The following is a 24,568-nucleotide window of genomic DNA, read 5'->3' as shown; positions in this document are numbered from 1 at the left end:
ATATCTTTTTTGTTAGGGTATAATCCATTTTATTACATATGGTATTTAAATGGATGGTTGATGTGTTAGATATGTAGGTTCCACTGCTTATTTATTATTACATATAATGTCTTTATGTGCTTCTTTTTGAACTTGTGCAGTGTTTATATGGTATGATAGAACAATTTAAGATACCCCCTGAGTGTTTGGGTAGTGTTGAGGTCGTCCGCGACCGTTCACGGACATCAAAGTCATTAGCGGGGTGTTCGATATGTTCTATGTTACATGTATATAAAGTAAGGGACTCCTAGTAAAAATCTATCAAATTCACACAATGAAAATGTATATTTAGTAAAAAAAACTTTGTTTAAGGGACGTTATGGTTAAGTTGCACTACTAAAACCTATAAAATTCAGTAAAAAAAACTTTGTTAAAGGGACGTTATGGTTCCAAGTAAAACCGAAAACCCCCTGAAATTTGCCAGTTATGGTAAGCTAAGCAACCATAACTCGCGCCACCACCATGCACTGATAAGACCAACACCCAGGACATAAAAGATGACATCACAAATGTCATTGATGACATCACTGATAACATCACATGTGCATTTACTTTTCATGAAAACTCTGTACAAGGGATTCTTATTATAATGTTGACAGAAAAAGTGTCAAGGATAATTGGAATAGATATCTTGAGCTATGTAGTGCATTAGGCAATGCATTGATATAAATAGCATTTTATTTTGAAGTTCTTTACAGTATACTAAGCTACTCAAGTATAAATATAAGCATTGTGTGCAGCATACATGATGGAGGTGCAATATTCATAATCTTACCATGTTGAATAGTGAAATGATAAATGCTTTTTATTAGAGTTTTGTGTACTGTGCAACATGTAATAAGTAGCTAATAAAACAACTTACTACATTATTTCATTATTACATACAAAACACAAAGACACAACAACACATACAAATATGAGTAGATATAGAGAAAGTGAAGTATGCAAAAAAGCAGCAGTAGAAGCAGAAAGTGTTCACAACCTAACTGATTATCTTTATGCACAGAAAGGGTTGCTCTGCTTCAAACCTACTACTTCCCTGTGTACAAATATCACATGATGTGACTGCACCCTAAAGAAACTAATGCAAATACAAATATGAGAACATCCAGAGAAAGTACAGTAATAAAAAAACAGCAAAACAATAAGAAAGTGTTGATAACCTTACTGATTGTGTATTTGTCCTATGTATATGTTTTATATGCTGTGAGTGGACCCTAAGTGAATTATTGTAAGGACATATTTAAAGTATAAGTCTACAAATATAGTACTTTTTGATTTTTTTGTTCCTATTACTGTCTAAGATATATCACTAAAGGAAAAAACAGCGAGTCAGACATGTGATGTTATCAGTGATGTCATCAATGCCATTTGTGATGTCATCTTTGATGTCCTGGGTGTTAGTCCTAGCAGTGCACGGTGGTGGCGCGAGTTATGGTTGCTTAGCTTACCATAACTGGCGAATTTCAGGGGGTTTTCGGTTTTACTTGGAACCATAACGTCCCCTTAACAACATTGTTTTACTGAATTTCATAGGTTTTTAGTAGCGCAACTTAACCATAACGGCCGTTAAACCATATATATATATATATATATATATATATGTTTGAGGAAAGACAACCATACCTTCACAGTAGTCGATATTCTTTGAGCTGTAGCCAAACTAGAAAACATATTTAAATCTGGTCTCCAAACTATTCCACCATTGACAATTCAGGGGGTAATTCATAGAATTTCGCGCACAAGTGGCGCACGCGGCTGGCGCACAGTGTGCGCGTGCGAATGTCTGCGCCAGCTGCGTGCGCTAAAATCGATTTCCGCGCACAGCGTATTCATGGATTTTAGCCTCCAAAACCAGCCGTGGCACAGAGTGGCGCAGCGACCCTGCAGCAGCGCCAGTTACGCCCCCAAGAACGCTCTCACGCAAGGAAAAGCCATCAAAATCCCCAATCCAGCGCAAAGGGCTGCGCTAACCCTGGACCAGTTTACAGGGCTGCCAAACAGCAAACGCAAAGTGGGGAACGTGTATTACTGGGGTTCGCGTGAAGTTTCACACGCGAAAGGGCCTGTGCGAGTGGGATACGTGTATAACTGGGGTTTGCGTGAAGTTTCACACGCGATTGTAGCAGGGTACATGTATTACGGGGTTCGTGGGAAGTTTCACACGCGAAAGGGCCTGTGCGAGTGGGGTACGTGTATAGCTGGGGTTCGCGGGAAGTTTCACATGCGATTTCAGCAGGGTACGTGTATTACGGGGGTTCGCGGGAAGTCTCACACGCGATTGGATCCGGGTACGTGTATTTCGGGGGTGCGCGGGAAGTTTCACATGCGAAAGGGCCTGTGCGAGTGGGGTATGTGTATTCCTGGGGTTTGCGTGAAGTTTTACACACGAAAGGGCCCTGTGCGAGTGGGGTACGTGTATTCTTGGGGTTCGTGTGAAGTTTTACACGCGAAAGGGCAATGCCCGTGCGCGATACATCACAGACGCGCTTACGCGCTAAGGGCCTTTGGTCCAATGAAATCGCATACGTGTGCCGACCCGCTTACGCGCTAAGGGCCTTTCCTCGAATTACACGCTGACGTGCAATTTTTTCACGTGCCAAATCACTCCGTATCAAGCTAGCCACGCATACACACACGGAAGACCACGCTCCTGCCCTGAAGGCCATTTTCCTGCCCCCCAGAGCCCCGAGCACGCTCCCACCTGCCATCTGCTGCTTCCTGACTTTGTGCTGCCCACGTGCCCTGCTATTTGGTGCCTGCACATCAGCCATCTGCAGGGGTCCAGTTGCTGTGTCCACCCCTGCTGGAACAGAAGACTCCCGACTGGGATACCATCACTCCACAGCCCAGCCCCAGGTCCCAGTTGCCCACCCACTCCTGCCTCTGGGGTTGCCATGTCGGGCACATCTCCATCTGGCACCACTGGCAACCCCCAGCCAGAGAGGCAGAGGACCACCAGCTTCACTGCCACCGAAGTTGGTGTCCTGGTGGAGCATGTCCTGGGGCATTATGATGCCCTCTTCGGAACATCATGCGCCAACAAGGAAGGACGGGAGAGGATCTGGGATGACGTAGTGGTTGCCATCAATGCGGAGGGGGTGGCAACCCACGACATCAAGCACGTCAAGAAGCGCTGGGAGGACTTCAGGTCCAGGACCCTCCACAAGGCCCAGCGCCTCGCGGAGGGAGGCCGAGCACGCATGAGTAACATCCAGATGAGGGTCCTGGAACGCGTAGGCCCAGCGCACCACGCTCAGATCCTTCGGAGGCAGACCCGTCTGGAGTTGAGCGGTAAATGGCCAAGCATTGCTGTGTGAGATAGGGCATGTTGCAGTGTGCTGGTAGTCTGATGCTTGCCTGTATGTGTGACATAGGCCATGTATGGATGTGTGTGTGCAGGGACATCATGGTCATGCATGTGAGACCAGTTATGTGTGAACCACATGGTTGGTGCATGTGTTTTAATGCAACATGGGGAGCTCTATGCGGAATGCACACATGAAAGCATGGCTGTCTCTGTTCCTGGACATGAAGGGGGGGTGAGGAATGGGTGCTTATGTCATGTACATGTATGGTGCACATGTGTGTGTGTGTGCCTGAGAAGTGTGTGTGTGACTTTGAAACGCCATGGATGCATGTGACTTTGAAGGCAACATCTTGGTTTACAGGGGCCCTTCTACATGGATGTTGATGTTGATTGCAGGTGCCAGGACTGTTTCTGCATGTGTGTTGTGTGCATTCACTCATGTGTTGTGGAATGACAGGATGGAAGTGACATTTGACAGTGCCACTCATGTGTTATTGCTTCCTGTCTAGGGTATTTTGTACTGTACCCTGATGCTTGTGTTCTATGTCTCCCTCTATGCAGCGTCAAGTGAAGAAGAGGGTGGAGACTCGACGGGGATGCCTCCACTGGGCGGCGACGCAAGGCCCAGCCACCCTCCCAGGAATTACCATCATCCGGGAGCGAGGGGGCTGGTGCTGCGTCTGCCATAACGGCTGTGGCAGAAGGGCCGGGTGAGCCCCCACAGGGGCTTCCAATGGCGGAAGACGGTGTGGAGATATCCAGGTTGGTGGTCTCCACACAGGAGGAGGAGCCCGCTACTGAGCCGCACATGGGGCCTGGTGGGGGTAGTACCACTGGTGCAAGTGGTGCAGTCCAGGGCCAGGGTCAGGAGGCAGCACAGGTCACCGCGGAGGGGCCTGTGCATGTCGCTGTCCTTGACCCTGTGACTGCACCACCATGCACCAGCAGGGAGGCCCCGTCCCAGGCCCGTCCACAGGTAGGGGAGAGTGCCATGTCATCTGCCTCTCCACTACCTGCGGACGAGGGGTCCCACAAACGCATGGGCTCCGTCCTGGTTGGTGTTGTGTTGCGCACACGTGTAATTCGTGATGACGTGCATTCTTCCTGGGCGGAGAACGCACGCCATCACGGAGAGCAGCGTTGTGACGTGGCACTGCTGGGAGGGACCCTGGTTGGTGGGTTCCTACATGTGTTGCGCACTCTGGCGGCCTCTCCTCCTCTGTGGAGACTATGTGCCAGTCGTTCTCCACACCGTCTTCCAGCCCAGATTCCACCAGGGCCCCCTGTGGACCTGGCCCGACCAACACAGCCAGCTTGGTGGACCTCACATCCCTGCCACAGTCGGGAGTCAGCGGCCCAGCAGGGGTGGACACCACAACTGGAGACCAGCTGATGGAGGATGTGCAGGCACCATCAGACACGGCACATGGACAGCAGCAGCAGGAGCAGGCTCTAGGTGGGAGCAATGATGGCTTGGGGCCATCAACATCGGAGGGGCAGGCATCAGCCAGAGGGCAGGAGGACCCAGGAATGGGAGTGTCTTCCGTGTGGCACCGGTTGGGCCAGCAGATAGGTGCGAAGCGGCGGCGGGCAGAAGAGGCGCGGCTCACCATGGTCAGGGTGGAGTTCTCCATGCGTCGGGCTTTGAGGCGGGCAGAGTGCTTCGAGGCAACTCGCAGGGAGTTGGAACAGGCCATGAGTGCCTCCCTGCGAGACCTCGGGGCCAGGGCAGAGGCCCGCCTCCGGCAAATAGACATGGAGTTCGATGATGCCCTGGCCAGGGACACCACAGAGTGAGCCGCTGGACTTGCCCGCCGCCATTGTATATAGTTAGATAGTGTTAGGTTTCCTTTCGTTTTTTCTTTATTTTGGTTGCGCTTGGACAACGCACCACATTTTCGTATATAGTTTTTTATTTGCTAGTATTTTTGATAGGTTTCATTTCATCAGTTGGGCTCATGGACCCTGGATTGTTCATCTGTACATAGTTCACCATTGGATTGTTCTCTTTTTTTTATTTTCACCATGGAGCAATGGTTTTCACTTTCTTTTCCCCCTTGGATTTGTTTTGTTGGACTGTGACTTTGGACACCATTTCTTTTGGATTTCTTTGGATTATGATTTTTTTTTTTTATTCTTTTACAGACATGCAGCTTTTCTTTTATTATTCCCATTGTTGTGTGTTGGATTTTGATTACATTCATGTTGTGTTTAATACATTTTTTTCTTCATACTTCGATGTGTGGTATTATCTCATTGGTTTCATGCATGTCATGATATGGGTTTTCACATTCACTTGTACCCATTGTGTGTGTGTGACGGACATGTGTTCATTTACATACTTGCCATTGGGGTTGTATCATGTAATTGCCTTTTCTATGTGGGTGAATGCAATACTTGGTTGGGTCTCTTTGGGCTGGGGAGGCTGGCCATAAGGGTCATGATTGAGGATCGTCATGACCTGGGGGCAGGGGGACATGAGTGGGATATGAGTGGGGGCCTGCTGGCAGGTGCCCTGCACTGCTGGGGGGTGGGGGTGCAGGGGGACATGAGTGGGGGCCTGCTGGCAGGTGCCCTGCACTGCTGGGGGGTGGGGGTGCAAAGGGACATGAGTGGGGGCCTGCTGGCAGGTGCCCTGCACTGCTGGGGTGTGGGGGTGCAAAGGGACATGAGTGGGACATGAGCGGGGGCCTGCTGGCAGGTGCCCTGCACTGCTGGGGGGTGGGGGTGCAGGGGGACATGAGTGGGACATGAGTGGGGGCCTGCTGGCAGGTGCCCTGCACTGCTGGGGGGTGGGGGTGCAAAGGGACATGAGTGGGGGCCTGCTGGCAGGTGCCCTGCACTGCTGGGGGGTGGGGGTGCAGGGGGACATGAGTGGGGGTCTGCTGGCAGGTGCCCTGCACTGCTGGGGGGTGGGGGTGCAGGGGGACATGAGTGGGGGCCTGCTGGCAGGTGCCCTTCACGTGTAGGACTCCCTGCACACCCCTGAAATACATGTACCCTGCTGAAATGGCATGTGAGACTTCCCGCGAACCCCAGTAATACACGTACCCCGCTCGCACAGGGCCCTTTCGCATGTAAAACTTCCCACGCACCGCCGAAATACACGTACCCTGCTGAAATGGCATGTGAGACTTCCCGCGAACCCCAGTAATACACGTACCCCGCTCGCACAGGGCCCTTTCGTGTGTAAAACTTCCCGTGAACCCGAGGAATACTGGCCTTGTGCGAGTGGGGTACGTGTATTCCTGGGGTTTGCGTGAAGTTTTACACGCGAAAGGGCCCGGTGCGAGTGGGGTACATGTATTTTCGGGGGGCGCGGGAAGTTTCACACGCGATTTTGCTGTCAGAGTGGTGTACTGAATTTCGGGGGTGCACGGGGAGTCCTACACGTGAATTGGCAGTGTGGGTCCTCCCAGATGTTCCCTCTACACCCCCCACAGCCCCTGCAGGCAGCCCACACCACAGGGGACTACCCTGCACCCCTGGTCATGTCCCGCAGGCAGCCCATCTACCATGGGCATGCCCCCCAGCCAAGCCACATTTCAGCTTGCACTACTGATCACCCACTCATTTCCTTTTCCAACCCCATCCCCCAGCCGTGCAGGGAACCTGCCAGCAGGCCCCCACTCATGTCCCTTGGCACCCCTACCCCCCAGAAGTTCAGGACACCTGCCAGCAGGCCCCCACTCATGTCCCTTTGCACCCCGCCCCCCAGCAGTGCAGGGCACTTGCCAGCAGGCCCCCACTCATGTCCCACTCATGTCCCTTTGCACCCCCACCCCCCAGCAGTGCAGGGCACCTGCCAGCAGGCCCCCACTAATGTCCCCTTGCACCCCCATCCCCCAGCAGTGCAGGGCACCTGCCAGCAGGCCCCCACTCATGTCCCACTCATGTCCCCCCCTACACGAAATAAAGATGCACAGTCATGGCCCACTTCTACACCAAAAAATACCACATCACGCCACCCCATTCTTGATACACAATGATTTCCCAATCCACCCCACACTGACATGCCTATCTCAAGACACAAACCAAAACTCAACTATGTATATCAACACATGTCCATCACACACATACACTGGTTGGCATTGCCTGTGTAAACCCACAATTTCACATGCATCAACCCAATGAGCAAATCCCACACATGGAACTAAAATATGAAAATGTATTATGTACATAAATAAACAAATGAAATGAAAGCATACCAAAATATCAAACATGAAATGAAAAGCATGTGAAAAAATGAAAGAATGAAAATGATAAGCAATCCAAAAAAATTTGAAAGAAAAACAGTCCAAACTCTCCCTCCACCACGCAAATCCAAAAAAAGGTAAAAAAAAAGATATCCATTGTTTCATGTCATAATGATAAATAAAAATGCGAAAGCAATCCATAGTCCAATTATTTACAATACGTTGTCCTGAAAAAAAACCCATTACTCCATGTCCATAATGAAAAAAAAATCCAAATGAATCCATGATGTAACTATATACAATCCACTGTCCAAAATAAAAATCCATTAATCCATGTGCAAAAATCCCCCCCAAAAAAAACAATCCATTGTCCAACGATGTAAAAGGTCCATGAGCCCAACTAAACAAATGAAATCTACCTAAGAAACTACCTAAAAATATAACTATATACAAATGTGTGTGGCATTGTCCATTGACCACAAATAAAAGGAAAACGAAAAGGAAACCTAACTCTAAAAACTATTTACAATGGCAGCGGGCTAGTCCGACGGCTCACTTTTGGATGTCCCGGGCCAGGGCATCATCGATCTCCTGCTCAATGTCCTGGAGGCGGGCCTCTGTCCTGGCCCCGAGGTCTTGCAGGGAGGCACTCATGGCCTGTTCCAACTCCCTGCGAGTTGCCTCGAGGCACTCTACTCGCCTCAGGGCCCTCCACATGGAGTTCTCCGCCCCGACCATCGTGAGCCGTGCCTCTTCTGCCCGCTGCCGCTCTGCATCTATAGCATGGTCTAACCGCTGCCACACGGAAGACACTTCCAGTCCTGGGTCCTCCTGCCATCTGGCCGATGCCTGCCCCTCCGATGACGAAGGTCCCGAGCCATCATGGCTCCCACCTTGTTGCTGCTGCTGCTGTGCCTCTGCCTGTGCCCTGCCTCTTGCTGCCTGCACATCCAACTCCGGCCGGGGTGCAGTTGTTGATGTGGCCACCCCTGCTGGACGTCCGACTCCCAACTGTGGCAGGGATGTGTCCTCCACCAGTCTGGCCACAGGGTCAGAGGCAGCTCCACAGGGTACCCAGGTGATACATGGGTGGGAAGATGGCATGGAGTATGACTGGCGCATAGGGGGTTCAGTTGAGGAGGGGGTCAGAACAAAGCCCAGAAAATGGAGGAATCCGGCCCTGGTGAGCTGTCCCAGTAGGTCAATGCGGTCAACAAGCCATTCGAGAAGACCTGCAGTCTCCTCATGAAAAGACTGCAGGTCACCTCGCATGGCCCGTTGACGCAACGCCACCCCACCCAGGACAGGCTCAACCCAGTCCCGGATAGCCACGTCCGCAGGGAGAGGAAGGCCAGTTGTTGTAAGCGGATCCCCTCCCTGAAAACGGGTCTGGACGTAGGCATCCCTGCTGGTGCAGGATGATGCAGTCACAGGATCGGGGACAGGTTTACACACAGGCACCTCCGCGGTGGCCTGTGCTGCCTCCTGTCCCTGCCCCTGCACTGCACCACTAGCACCAGTGGAATCCCCACCTCCAGACCCCGTGTCTGTCCCTTGCACGGCCTCCTCCTCCACCAAACCCCCCACCAACCTGGATGACTCCGTGCCATCTTCCTCCGTCGCACCCTGTGAGGTCTCAGCTGCCCCTTCTGCTGCCGAGGAGTCCAACTCCGACCTCCGCCTCTTGGGCCTTCCCTCGGCAGCTGCGGCCTGGGACGCGGCACCGGACTCCTCACTCCCCGACAAGATGACAACCTGGGAGGGGAGCCAAGCCTTGCGTCTCCGGCTGGCGGGATGATCCCTGCCGCTGTGCTCCACAGCACCCGCTCCGTCCTCTTCTTCAGTTGACGCTGCAGACAGGGAGAGATAAAACACAGGCATCAGGGCACTGTACAATGGACTGATACAGACATGACAGTTGCACATGAGTGGCATTGTTTAACTACAGACACGGCATCACACTCCACGACACACATGTCATTTTAACTCACACACATGAACATTTCAACAGCAATATTGCACCAGGCAGCACCATCCATACACATACAACAGCATGAACCGCCAAAGGGGAGCCTGACATCACATGAAACACAAGGAGTGCACTAGACATGCACACACACACCACACTTACATGCATGTCTACATCTCCTCCAACTGTTGCAGTGATGAGATCGCCATACATGTCACATCTGCCATTCATCCTTCTACATATCAGTGTCACGTGCATCCATGTTGCATCACAGTTGCACACTTGTCAGATACACATACATGCACATGTACACAGTGCAGATACATGCATTATGAACCACCATCCATGCCACAACCATGCCAATGTACATACACAGAAATTCAAACATGTGTGCTCCCACACCTGCATTTGCCCAGCATGCTTACCAACACATACACCATCAATGTGTCTCACACTGAGAGGACTCACATGTGGCAGCCTCATGCCCATGTTCATACACATCCCTACATGGCCCTACATAAACACATGGGCAACCTGCACACTACTGGCACACCACGACACGCACAGCGTACTATCAACATGCATGTACACTTACCGCTCGACTCCAGATGGGTCTGCCTCTCAAGGATCTAGACATAGAGCGCTGGGCATATGCGTTCCAGGACCCTCATTTGATGGTTCAACAGCTGGCCCCGGCGCCCCTTGGCATCCGCTGCCTTAGCGAGGCGCCGGGCCTTGTTGAGGGTCCTGGACCTGAAGTCCTCCCAGCGCTTCTTGACATGACGTAATTTGCGGACTGCCACCCCCTCCGCGTTGATGGCAGTCACGATGTCCATCCAGATCCTGGTCCGTCCTTCATTGTCGGCGCGCAAACTTCCAAAGAGGGCATCAGACTGCCCCAGTACTTGCTCCATCAGGACACCAACTTTGGTGGCAGTGAAGCTGGTGGCCCTCTGCCTCTCTGGCTGGGGGTTGCCAGTGCTGCCAGATGGTGTTGTGCTGATCATGGCAACCCCAGAGGCAGGAGTGGGTGGGCAACTGGGTCCTGGGGCTGGGCTGTGGAGCGATGGAATCCCAGTCGGGAGTCTTTGGTTTCAGCAGGGGTGGTCACAGCAACTACACCCCTGGCTGACGTGCAGGCAGCAAATGGCAGGGCACGTGGGCAGCAGGCAGTCAGGCAGCAGCAGATGGCAGGTTGGAGCGTGCTCAGGGCTCTGGGGGGCAGTAATTCAGTCTTCTGGGCAGGAGCGTGGTCTTCCTTGTGTTTTCGCGTGGCCAGCTTGATACGGAGTGATTTGGCATGTGAAAAAATTGCACGTCAGCGTGTAATTCCAGGAAAGGGCCTTAGCGCGTAAGCGCGTCAGCACATGCACGCAATTTCATTGGACCAAAGGCCCTTAGCGCATAAGTGCGTAAGTTACATTACGCGCGCGGGCGTTTCCCTCATAGCACGTGATGACAGAGCACACGTGGAAAAACTGCACGTACGAGTGTTTTCACCTTAGCGCGTAAGCGCGTAAGTTACATTACACGCGCGGGCGTTTCCCTCATAGCACATGATGACAGAGCACACGTGGAAAAACTGCACGTCCGAGTGTCATCGCGTGTAATTGGAGGAAAGCGCCCGCGTACACGCGTATCTGACGTGTACGTGTGGGCCGGTTTAAAAGCTACGTGTAGGACGCCATTTCCTTGTACGTGCTTTTCGTGGAGAGCGAGTGGGTGAAATCTGTACTTCTTGTCAGTTCACACGCAATTACTTCACAGCGTTTCTAGTTCATACTCCCTGTTACCTCTGACAGCTCTTTTGTGAATTTTTGTTGGGCCTGTTTCCTCAAACAGAGTTCACTTCTCCTTTTGTCCTGTCTCCTCAGACAGCGTACAATTCTTCTTTTGGCGTGGGTGTTGCCAACGTGCACACGCGCATATTTTTCACATTCTTTTTCCAGGCAGACGGTGAGTTCCACACGTACTTAGCAACTGTGCTTGCCCGCGTGTCACGTTCCCCTTCAGAGGTCATTGTAGGCTGCGTGTATTACGCGTACGCTTATTTTTGTGTTTCTGGGTGCCACAGCATAGTGCGGGTTCATTTTTTCACGCACATGGTCTACGAGGGGTTGCGTGCACATTAATTTTTGATTTTGGTCTGCCTGTGCGTTGCGTGACCCGTCATCTTCCCCCAGGGGTCACAGACAGCCTTATTAGAGTACTAGAGTACGAATTCCATCTAGTATCCTACCCTTTTGAACCCAATTGCCCAGGACAATATTTTACTGCAACTCCCATGCGCACAACAACATCAGTGCCATGGTTGGGAGGCGACCAAGCGGTAAGGGAGGCAAAGGTGGCCAACGTTCAAAAGGTGGGCGTGGTGGGCGCGGTAGGGGACGTGGCCGGGATTTGCAGGGTGCCCCTATACCCCATGTGTGGAGGAACAATCAGGGACACTCATGCCCCAACCATGGTTGAGGGAAACGTGGCTGACACCATCCCAGCTCAGCCCCTGTTGGAACAGCCCATTTTGGCACCTGACCTGGCACAGGATGACTCCCTGGCTGATTTCCAGGTCAGCAAGTCTAGGCCACGTGTGGCGGTGCAAGTTGTTGTCACCAAGCCACGTGGATCTGGGGCAGCTATGTCATCTGATGCCCCAAGTATGCAGGATGGGGAGGCTGCAGGGGCAGCTGCAGCTCCATCCGCCCCAGCTCTGACTCTCCCAGCTAGGACAGTATCAGTCCAGGTCCATCAAACTGACGTTCCATTCCCCCTGCCAACATTACCCTGCAACCAATGCCTGCATCAAGACTCATGGTCATTGTGCATTCCCACACTCCTACTACCCAGTCCACCGGTGATTCTGCCCCTACTGACCAGAGCGGCGTAAGCCACTCTGGCTCTGCTCCACTTTTAAAGAAGAGGAAGAAGGGTGCTCTGGCACGACAGGCTGAGACCCCAGACACGCCTACACACTCCGGGGTGCCTCAAGGAAGCCTTGCTTTAATGAGGCAGAACTTGATGCACTTGTGTCCTATGTGTCGGCACATAGCCACGAAATGCTGGTGACTGCAGGGTCCAAGACCACAACTGGTCAACGTAAGGCACACTGGCAGATCATCGCCGACCGCATAAGTGCCCTTGGATTTGTGAGGCGCACAGCTGATGATTGCAACAAGCGGTGGAATGACCTGAAACGCAGAGCAAAGAACAAGCTGGCCTCAAATCATGCCGCTACTCTGGTGACTGGCGGTGGGTCTCCACAAGAGGACAACAAACTCACTGAACATGAGTCTGTTGCTGGGGCCTTCGACACAGAGGAACAGATCCAAGGTGTGGGAGAACTACCTGATTATGATGCATTGTCCGGTGAGTGCCCATGCATGTGTGTGTAATGCATGTGTATGTTGTTTGGGTGACGGGTTCTGATTGAGTGCCAGGTGAGGGTGTGTGTGCCTGAGTGGTATGGGTCACCCATGTGATTCATCCAAAACATTCAGTGGCCTTGGATTTGGGTGTGACAGTATCTCTTCTGCCCACAGGAGTAATTTAGCACAACATTACGGCAGTTGCCCTTGAAGTGGCATCTTGCAACAACATTGTTTGTATTTTTCAGTGTTCGTTCAGGCTGATTGTTTCAATTCTCCCACTTTTGCTACGCATTCCTCAGCCCTATTGTCACATTTGTGACATGCTTTTGTCATTGATGAAACCCACATTGGCCCACATGTGTTATCTTGTTTGGTGAATGATTTGACCATTCAGGCTGATTGAGTATTGGCCTGATCACATACATTTTTGGGGCCTGTTTGAATGTGGAACATGATAGCTGTTTCCTGTCATGTTGAAGTGCACAACCATTGATGTGTACATCGGCCTGCAATCACTGTGTTTTTGTACACTGGATGTGTTGCAGTGTGTGGCACATGGCTATTTTGTCACACTATCTAGCATTTTTCATCTCATCATGTCCATCTCACATGGATGGCTGACAGTACTCATTCACTGACATATGGATGCACTTGTGGAATGTACCATGGCTATGGTACATGCCATCTTTGTGATGGCATGTGTCATGTATATGTATTGGACATGCCACTCACAGGCCAATGTGTGATGGCAGTGTTACCCAGCATGCAGCAAATGTGTTGCTCTTCCATCTTGTTGTCATAAGTGTCTGCCTTTTGCCTCCCCTTCCAACTCAGTGACAGTGCATGCATGGGAGGGTTATAGTCATGTGGGACATGTCTAAATCATGTACTGGTTCTGTAGCTTGTCAGGCCTATTTGTGTGTTATGGTGCTAATGCCTGTTTCCATTTTTTGTCTTTCATGTTTTTGCAGGGGATGACGCACTTGATGCTTTTGAGGTTGAGGAGATGGTGCAGACCCAGGAGGGATTTCAGGCACGACCGGGCACCAGTGGGGGACGTGGTGTGGTGGTGGGTGAGAACCCAATCTTGCTGCAGACCATTGTGTCCAGGGGTGTCTCTGGGTGCACCTCCCCAGACCTCTATTCAGGTGCTGATTTGGATGATGAGACCTATGTGCTGTCGCAGGTAAGTGTTTCTGGCAGGGATTCTGTTCTGTCCAACCTACCTGCACCAGGTGTAGAACCCTCTATGGGGATGTCAGTGTTGGTAAGTCCGCCTTTGGTGGTAACGGATGCAGGGTCACACTCCACAACATCTGATCCTGTTCCTGCGCCAGCAGATCAGAGGGGGAATGCAGTCCTGCAGCCTCAGACAGTGCCGGCACAGCAAGCCGCAGATCGCCTTGCCCCAAACAGGTGTGGTGCCCGCTGACACGGTGGCCGTACGCCACCAGGCAATAGTGTATGGGAGAACTCCATGTACGCTATGGCAACCCAACAGGCAGCATCAATTGAGATGATGGCTCAAGCAATGGAGAGAGTGGCCACTTCCATTGTCCCCCCTGAAAGGCAGATGGAGCAACTACAGCAGGCAACAGACTCCATTTGCCAATCACACAGGGAGGACATGTTGGCGTTCAACAGGGACAGACGGGCGGCACTGGAGACTCTATACCAATCAATATCAATAGAGTCTCAGGGCCACAGGGAAGCCCTGAGGGTAGAACTCCATCACCTCAGGGAGACTCTTGTTGACCTAGAGGCTTCCACTAACTTGAGGACAGAACAGCAGCTGGAGCGGCTCACACGTTCGCTCTCAGCTGAGATGCAGGCAACTCAGGAGGAGATCCAGGCATCACGTCAGGTGGTGCATGGGGATCTCTGCACTATAATCCTCCAGAACGAGACCTTCCACACCCGCATGCTTGCTGCCATGGAGGACCATACTAGGGCTTTGCGTGGGCTGCCTCCCATAGTACCACCACCTCCTGTGGCAGCAGCAGAGGGTGATGAGAGTGACAGCAGCAGTTCTCCCACATTGGCATAGCCGTGCAGGCCATGAGCCCATGGAGGTGTTTTTTTTTCCCAACATCCACACAGGTGGCTGTTGGTGTGCACCCTGTCCTCGGACCTCCTGGGTGGCCTCCCCCCGGCCCCCACATGGCCATTTTTGATTTTTGATTTTTTTTTACAGTGTGTTGCCTTGTCTGGCTCCCGTGGGCATCCACTCTATTCCGGCTGGGCACATGCAGGCTTGTCCTGAGTTTTGGTTAGATGCTTGGTTTCGTGTCTTGAAAAGGGGAAAATCTTCCTCGGGACCAGCCCTTGAGAGCAAAAATTACCCAAATCATCCCCAAATACAGGTTCTTTTGTGCCGAGCAGTGTACCCATGCTAGTGACAAATGACACCTTCAAAATGTTTACCATTTATTAGAAAAAAGCATAAACAGTAAAATTTAGCAGCATCTTGGGATTCAAGTTAGAGAAAATTACAAAACACAAAACTTAGAGAAATACAAAATATAGAGAAACATAGAATTTAGAGAAACATAGAGAAACACAGTCTTACACCCCTTCAATCAGCGCTGGGAGACCCTGGCCCTCATAAACTAGCTGTTGCCAGCCCCGCTCAGATGACAGCGCTGCAGGGTGCCGACAGAGCATCAGGTTCCGGACACTCGATCTTGCTCGAATCAAGTCCACGGATGGATCTCCCCCCTGATCCATGTGGGCATGCATTTTTGTAATCTCGTGCTGTCAGTCCATGACGCACAGTTCCAGAACTTTCCCTGTGCAAAATATAGGCTTGCTCATGGAAAATCCCAACTCTCTCTAAGCTGCTCCCTGCTCGCTCCTACTCCTCCCTTGGAGCCCTCTCTGCAAAAGCACTGGAATGTCCTTATCAACGTGTGGGCAAGGCCGTACCAGGCCTTCTCAGGGAAACAGGATTTGTTTATGAAGCCATGCAGGGCTACAGTTGGAAAGGTAGAATATTCTAAGAGAAGCTGAGATGAATTAACCCCATGTGAGCAAGCTCTAAAAGGCATGCACTCATAGCTTAGTGTCCACAGCGCTTAAGATTGGCTATCTAAGCACTATATAGGTGCCATAATGCTCCAAACACTCCAATAATGTCTCTATTAGCTACAGAACTGTGGCCTCCGCCCTGCCTGTCTATCTACAATGCATAATGTGACCTACCACCCCTAATAGGCCTGCATATTCCTTGTAGCTCACTACTGCGTAGTGGAGGTGCTACAACAGATTACTGTCAGCATTTAGTACATACTTTGAATAAACTATTGGCTTTCAGCGGCTAATGCTGTCATCTAAAGCCCTGATTGGCAAATTGTCACTTTTGTGTATCACAACATTCCACCTCTTTTATCTTCTAGTGGTTAGTCAGCGTGGCATGCAAGGTTAGTAAAAACACTATCCAAACAAAAATGTACACAAAGTGAACATGGATATTTACTCTAGCCAAAACCTGGACTACACAAAAATACCTAAATAATTATCATATAACTGATTGTCAGTTAAAAAGCAGCATGCAGTTAGAATATCAAGGCAATCCGGTGTAGTCTAATCTACAATGCACTATTGCATTTATGTATGGTTACCAATTCTAAACCTGGCAGCCTTTCACTCTAAGGGCCTAACCTCCCCCTGATTCCAGGGGATTGAAACGTGACTATGGGCTGTGTGATTAGACACTTCCCCCATGTATGTGGAACCCAACCAAAAACCATCTAATTTCATGAGCAAGGTGAACCCATGGGCACCAGGTTATCTAAATAAAAACAATTCTACTAATTTGCATTAAAGCATGGCATGTGTTATTCATGCAATCAAAAGAAAGCAGTTTAATCCATATGTTTGCTGGTAGCTGTGGCTCTGTGTGCCAGTGGGTTGAGAATGGTCGCCCCCACTCAGAGCGAAAAGCCAACACCTGCTGATTTAACAATGTTTGCCACAAAATGCATCGTGTGTATTTAGCAGTCTTGTTGACCTGCCCTATGGCTGAAAAAATGTCTTCATAACTAAAGTTTTGCCATCTGCAGTGGTGGGTTGGGCTTATCAATGGGCCCCACTAGGCCAGAAGTTTTATAGCAGAGCTGGTATCAGAACCCATAGTGGCTAGCTTATTGCGCACAGTTTCTATGTCAAAAGCATATAAAGCTCCTGTTACCCCCGCTGCTCTCGCAATTAATTAATGAATCTAGCTCTTTAGCTACGCGCACTTTGGTGATGGGCCATAGAAATTGACTCCATTTGTAGCAGCTTGGTAGTACTAAGGAAACATTGCCTCGTGATAAATCTATGTCTAAGTGTATCACTGTAATAATAGAGGTGTGCATTAACAGCCTACAATTTAAATGTTGCCTTACTACTGGAAAATCTAACATGTTCACAGTTTCTACCTTGTGTGACTTGGAGAATACCCTTCTCCAAGTGGGATGCCTACCATATACAATATTAGTTTTAGATACAAACACCATACTACCATCTGGCAGTGGCTGTTTAATCGTACAATTGTATGAAATGCATTTAATCAAGTTATAGTCCATAAAATCTTGGCGAGAACACTTGCTGCAGTTCTTGGTCAGAAAAAACATAAAACATCAAACAAATTGTTGGATACATTTGGGCCTAGGATTTTATAAGCACCAGTCATATGAGTTTGTTTGTTTGTTTGTTTGTTTATTTATTTATAATGCGCTCCAGACCCTTAGGTTACCGGGCGCAGCAACAAGTATATGCGAGACTTACAATGTTACAATGTTATATGAATGAATTTACAATATTACAAAATCACTTGAATGTACAAATTAACAGTTGCCGTGTTTACATGAATGTACAGTTAACAATATACAGAGTTAGCAGTTATAAACATAAGGGTTACTATCGCATCAGGGTGCATTGAGTAGGGCTACACTTGTGAAGGTTCAGGTGTCTAGTCGTTGTTAGCGTTAATATGTTTGATGAAGTTCCTTCTGACGTGAGGGAAGGGTTGGTCAACTCTTAGGTTGGGTGGCAAGGCGTTCCACAAGTTAGCAGCTCTCACAGGGAAGCTAGCGCCACCGATTTTAGCAAGTCTAAATCTGGGTACTACCAAGCAATTGGAGTTGGCGAGTCTCATGGGTCTATTAGAGGTTTTTCTTTTTATTTTGTCCGTCAAGTAACTAGGAGCAGCATTGTTTAAGGCCTTATCGGTCAATGAGATCATTTTTAGGTGGATTTTATTATCCGTGGAGAGCCATTTATGTTGCCGCCTAATCGAGGAGATAGGCTCCCTCTTCTTTATGCCTAATGCGGCTCTAAGAGCATTATTTTGTAGAGTTTGGAGTCTTTGGGTAGTGGCTTTATTGGCACCACTGTATAGGGCATTACAATAGTCGAGTCGGGATAGAATTAAGGCTCTAGCCAAGATTAGACAACTGGTATTGGACAGGAAGGGCTTGCCTGCTCTTATCAATTTACAGGTGTAGGCAGTAGTGGAAGCTAGGGAGTTGACCTGTTTAGTGAAAGACAGGGTAGAGTCGAGGTAAAAACCGAGTGTTTTTACTTCCCTCGAGACTTTGATGACATTTCCATCTATGCTGAAAGCTGAGTAGTCCGGGCCCAATTTGTTAATATTGGCTTGTGTGCCCAGAATGATCAACTCTGTCTTATCATCATTCAGGCAGAGACTGTGAGTAGCCATCCATGCCTGAATGATGAGATACACTCTGTTCACCAACTCCCTGTCCTTGCTATGATCCCCAGAAAGTGGGAAGAGAATCTGTGTATCATCTGCATAGTTGGTGTAGGTGATACCGAGATTGTCCAAATTATCGAACAGAGGTTTGGTGAATATATTGTAAAGAGTCGGGGAGACGCAGGATCCCTGAGGGACTCCACAAGTGATGGGTATGGGGTCTGCTGCTGCCGATGGGGAAAAGCAGAAAGGATTCTATCCAGCTGATAGCTTGGGTGGAGAAGTGAGCGGCAGAGTCCAAATGTCTACAGAGGACCTTGTGGTCCACAAGGTCAAACACAGCTGAGAGATCTAGTAGGAGGAGGGCTGTTTTACCTTGATCTCTCAGTTCGTCTATTTGGGCCTTTAAGTCAATAAGGGCTGTTTCCGTTCCATGTAGTGGGCGGAAGCCAGATTGTCTAGATCCTAGTAGTTTGTGCAGTTCAAGGTGATTTTGAATCTGTATGTAGGCCACTTTGTCCAGGATCTTCAACAGGAATGGCACTGTGGTGATTGGACGGTAGTTAGTAGGGATAAGAGGGTCTAGAGTTTGCTTTTTGAGCAACGGGAGCACCCAAGATTGTTTTAAGTTGGCTGGGATGATGCCTGTGGAGAAGGATGCGTTGACAAGTTTGGAGATAAATGGTGATAAATCTCTGGCAGCGTCTTTTATTAACTGTGCTGGGCAGATGTCACCTTTGCAATTAGATGGTTTGAGGGTAAGGATGATTTTTTCAATCTCTAGTGTGGTGGTTTTGGTGAAAGAAAATGTGGTAGATTGGGGCATGTGGGTAGCCTTAGGTGGTGACAGAGTAGGAAGGATGAGCGAATCTTTTTTCAGTTGAATTTTATTTTGGAGGGTGTTAATTTTATTAGTTAGAGCATGTTGGATGTCAGTGCACCAGGTTTGATATTTAGTACAAGTGTCTGGTATGGTAATAGGTGACTCAAGTTCCTTCAGTATGGAAAAGAGTTCCTTCATACTTGATTTAGAGTTGGCGATACGATCATTGTAGGAATTCCTCTTAGCCAGACAAACTGCATTTTTGTATTGACGGGAAATAGATGTTAAGTTGGCCTTGTTCTCAGCAGTTGCACATAGTTTCCAGTTGGAGTCATATTTTCTCTTGGTGAGGCGTAGGGCCTTAAGTTCGGGAGTAAACCATTTATTTAGATGGGCTTTGGGTTTACTTGTGCGCATTTTAAGTGGGGCAATTTGTCCATAGTATCAGTCATGATTTTGTTGTACTCATGAACTAATGTGCTGGGGTCTAAATTGTCAGGCAATGCATTTAAAGTTGGAAGAATAGCGGGTATGACATTGTCTATTGTCATATTCTTTTTGTTTCTTGTTGGGCATGAAAGTGCCATGGGGACGACTGTAGAGGATGGTTGGGAGGTTAGGAGGTTGAAGGACACTAGTGAGTGGTCAGACCATGATAGTGCCGAGATAGATGAGATAACTGCTGTACAGTTTGAGTCAGCGACCCAGTCTAATATTCTACCTTTCGTATGGGTGGGGTTGTTGACTTTTTGGGAGAAACCTAGGGAGTTAATAGCGTGGGCAATAGTCACGGCTTGCGCATCTGTTTGGTCATTAAATCCTAGGTTAAAATCCCCTAATACCAGCAGTTGTGAAGTGGTTTTAGCATTGAGGGTTAGTAGCTAGTGCAGATCCTCTTCGAAGGTCCCAAGCGGACCTGGAGGTCTATAGATTAGGTGAATGGTTAGGGATTGATTATTGTTTATGAGGAGTTTTGCAGTAAGGGCTTCACAGGATTGTAGCGTTTGGGCGGGGGCTAGTCTTAGCGAAAGACTCGATTTGGAGATGATGGCAATTCCGCCTCCGCGGAAGCCCTCTCGGTCTTGCCTATATATAGTGTAACCGTCAGGGATGGCTAGCATAAGTGAAGGGCCTGCTGCCTGGTGTAGCCAGGTTTCGGTTATTGCAATGAAGTCCAAATTAGCCTGAGTGATTAGATCAGCTATATCAAGGGCATGTGCAACTAATGACCTGGCATTGAGAAGCGCTCCTTTGTAGGAGTCATCATTAGTTTCCTATTTAGGATGTGTGAGATTAGGAGTATTTTTCGCACTGGATTTTATCTTAGATTCAGATGCTTGTGTGTACATTGAAGCTGGGGTGAAGTTGGAGGCGTAGCCTTCCTTACCATTTTGATGTTTCATCTCACAATTTGTAGGAGGGAGGAGTCGTCTGGGTGTCTCATGGAGTTTGTTAAGTCTGGCACGTAGTTTGTTGTTTCTATCGTGAGTGGAACTGGACTTGGAAGTGTAAGATAATGGTCCTAGCAGAGCTTGGTGTTTTGAGTCAGTGTAGACATGAGTATTGGTAATTATATCTGGTGATATATGTGATAAAGGTCCAGGTGCATACAGTGGGGTCTCTGTGTGGCTGACCTGATTGCAAGTGAGTCAGTGACAAAAGATGCCCGACAATGTGCCAGGCCAGTACGTTAGCAGTTCCATGTGGATACTCATTTGGAGCGCTTTTCTAATTAATTACTCTAAATGTCTACAATTAAAAGGTGACTCTTTGCATCAGTGTGTTGTAGACAGCCGTCCCCACAGAAACATGAAACTGGTTGGTTTAACAAAAACCGTATCACACACTGTGTCATAAAATCAACAGGCCGATTCATGGAAATAATGTGTGCTGAAATTTTCGGCGCAAGCGTGCGAAAGCATGCGAATCGCAGTGCCAGTGCGAAAATCGCAGCGAAACCCGCGCACAGCGATTCATGGTAGTCGTGCGCGAGGAAATCCCAGGATGTGCGCCAAAATACTGCGTGGCGCACGCTGGCGCACACGTCTTCAAACCGCATGCGCTAAGCGCACAGCGAAAGCGCACATAGCGCGGCGCACACAACAAAAGTAGGCGTAACACGGGGTGTTACACGCGGAATGGGGAACAACGCGTGAAAATGAGGGCGTCACGCGGGAAGTATAGGAGGCAAGTGCGCAGAACGCCCACATGCTCGCCTACAACACATATTCATGGAATCGAATAGGGCAAACCAGCGCACGGGCAAAGATGCGCACAGGCCTAAACACGTCCGCCACAAGAAGGCAGGCGGTAGCGTCCCTGCGCATTAAAGAAATGTGCACCAAAATGTGCGCTAACAAAAAGGACGTATATACAGCCATGATGAATGTCCCATACTGTGGCCCTCTAGGACAAATGACGTGCAAAGGGGTACGCGACAAACACTGACATCCGCTGTGTGAAAAATAGCATGTGCGTGTATTTCGGGGGTGTGTGGGAAGTTTCACATGCGATAGGCCTTGGGCAAGTGGGTTACGTGTATTTCAGGGGTTCGTGTGAAGTTTCACACGCGATAGGCCTTGGGCGAGCGGGGTACGTGTAAATCTGGGGTGCGTGGGAAGTTTCACACGCGATTGGCCGGGGTATGTGTATTTCAGGGGTGCGTGGGAAGTTTCACACGCGATTTTGCTGTCAGAGCGGGGAACGTGTATTTCAGGGGTGCGTGGGGAGACCTACACGTGAATTGGCAGTGTGGGTCCCCCCAGGTGTCCCCTCTACCCCCTCCACGACCCCTGCAGGCAGCCCACACCACAGGGGACTACCCAGCACCCCTGGTCATGTCCCGCAGGCAGCTCATCCACCATGGGCATGCCCCCCAGCCAAGGCACATGTCACCTTGCAATATGATCAACAACTCATGTCCCCCTGCACCCCCACCCCCCAGCAGTCAGGGGCACCTGCCAGCAGGCCCCACTCATGTCTCCTTGCACCCCCACCCCCCAGCAGTCAGGGGCACCTGCCAGCAGGCCCCCACTCATGTCCCACTCATGTCCCCCTGCACCCCCACCTCCCAGCAGTCAGGAGCACCTGCCAGCAGGCCCCCACTCATGTCCCCCAGCACCCCCACCCCCCAGCAGTCAGGGGCACCTGCCAGCAGGCCCCCACTCATGTCCCCTTGCACCCCCACCGCCCAGCAGTCAGGGGCACCTGCCAGCAGGCCCCCACTCATGTCCCACTCATGTCCCCCTGCACCCCCACCCCCCAGCAGTCGGGGGCACTTGCCAGCAGACCCCCACTGATTTCCCCCAGCACCCCCACCCCCCAGCAGTCAGGGGCACCTGCCAGCAGGCCCCCACTCATGTCCCCCAGCACGCCCACCCCCAGCAGTCAGGGGCACCTGCCAGCAGGCCCCCACTCATGTCCCCCAGCACGCCCACCCCCCAGCAGTCAGGGGCACCTGCCAGCAGGCCCCCACTCATGTCCCCCAGCACCCCCACCCCCCAGCAGTCAGGGGCACCTGCCAGCAGGCCCCCACTCATGTCCCCTTGCACCCCCATCCCCCCGCAGTCAGGGGCACCTGCCAGCAGGCCCCCACTCATGTCCCACTCATGTCCCCCTGCACCCCCACCCCCTAGCAGTGCAGGGCACCTGCCAGCAGGCCCCCACTCATGTCCCACTCATGTCCCCCTGCACCCCCACCCCCCAGCAGTCAGGGGCACCTGCCAGTAGGCCCCCACTCATGTCCCCCAGCACCCCCACCCCCCAGCAGTCAGGGGCACCTGCCAGCAGGCCCCCACTCATGTCCCACTCATGTCCCCCTGCACCCTACCCCCAGCAGTCAGGGGCACCTGCCAGCAGGCCCCCACTCATGTCCCACTCATGTCCCCCTGCACCCCCACCCCCCTGCAGTCAGGGGCACCTGCCAGCAGGCCCCCACTCATGTCCCCTTGCACCCCCACACCCCAGCAGTCAGGGGCATCTGCCAGCAGGCCCCCACTCATGTCCCCTTGCACCCCCACCCCCCAGCAGTCAGGGGCACCTGCCAACAGGCCCCCACTCATGTCCCCTTGCACCCCCACCCCCCAGCAGTCAGGGGCACCTGCCAGCAGGCCCCCACTCATGTCCCACTCATGTCCCCCTGCACCCCACCCCCCAGCAGTCAGGGGCACCTGCCAGCAGGCCCCCACTCATGTCTCCTTGCACCCCCACCCCCCAGCAGTCAGGGGCACCTGCCAGCAGGCCCCCACTCATGTCCCACTCATGTCCCCCTGCACCCCCACCTCCCAGCAGTCAGGAGCACCTGCCAGCAGGCCCCCACTCATGTCCCCCAGCACCCCCACCTCCCAGCAGTCAGGGGCACTTTCCAGCAGGCCCCCACTCATGTCCCCTTGCAATCCCACCGCCCAGCAGTCAGGGGCACCTGCCAGCAGGCCCCCACTCATGTCCCACTCATGTCCCCCTGCACTCCCACCCCCCAGCAGTCAGGGGCACTTGCCAGCAGACCCCCACTCATGTCCCCCAGCACCCCAACCCCCAGCAGTCAGGGGCACCTGCCAGCAGGCCCCCACTCATGTCCCCCAGCACGCCCACCCCCAGCAGTCAGGGGCACCTGCCAGCAGGCCCCCACTCATGTCCCCCAGCACGCCCACCCCCCAGCAGTCAGGGGCACCTGCCAGCAGGCCCCCACTCATGTCCCCCAGCACCCCCACCCCCAGCAGTCAGGGGGCACCTGCCAGCAGGCCCCCACTCATGTCCCCTTGCACCCCCAGCAGTCAGGGGCACCTGCCAGCAGGCCCCCACTCATGTCCCACTCATGTCCCCCTGGACCCCCACCCCCCAGCAGTGCAGGGCACCTGCCAGCAGGCCCCCACTCATGTCCCACTCGTGTCCCCCTGCACCCCCACCCCCCAGCAGTCAGGGGCACCTGCCAGCAGGCCCCCACTCATGTCCCCCAGCACCCCCACCCCCCAGCAGTCAGGGGCACCTGCCAGCAGGCCCCCACTCATGTCCCACTCATGTCCCCCTGCACCCTACCCCCAGCAGTCAGGGGCACCTGCCAGCAGGCCCCCACTCATGTCCCACTCATGTCCCCCTGCACCCCCACCCCCCTCCAGTCAGGGGCACCTGCCAGCAGGCCCCCACTCATGTCCCCTTGCACCCCCACACCC

This window comes from Ambystoma mexicanum, chromosome 6p, assembly GCF_040938575.1.
Source record: "Ambystoma mexicanum isolate Mex_15411 chromosome 6p, UKY_AmexF1_1, whole genome shotgun sequence".
Taxonomy (NCBI): Eukaryota; Metazoa; Chordata; class Amphibia; order Caudata; family Ambystomatidae; genus Ambystoma; species Ambystoma mexicanum.
Note: the sequence above shows the minus strand (reverse complement) of the source record.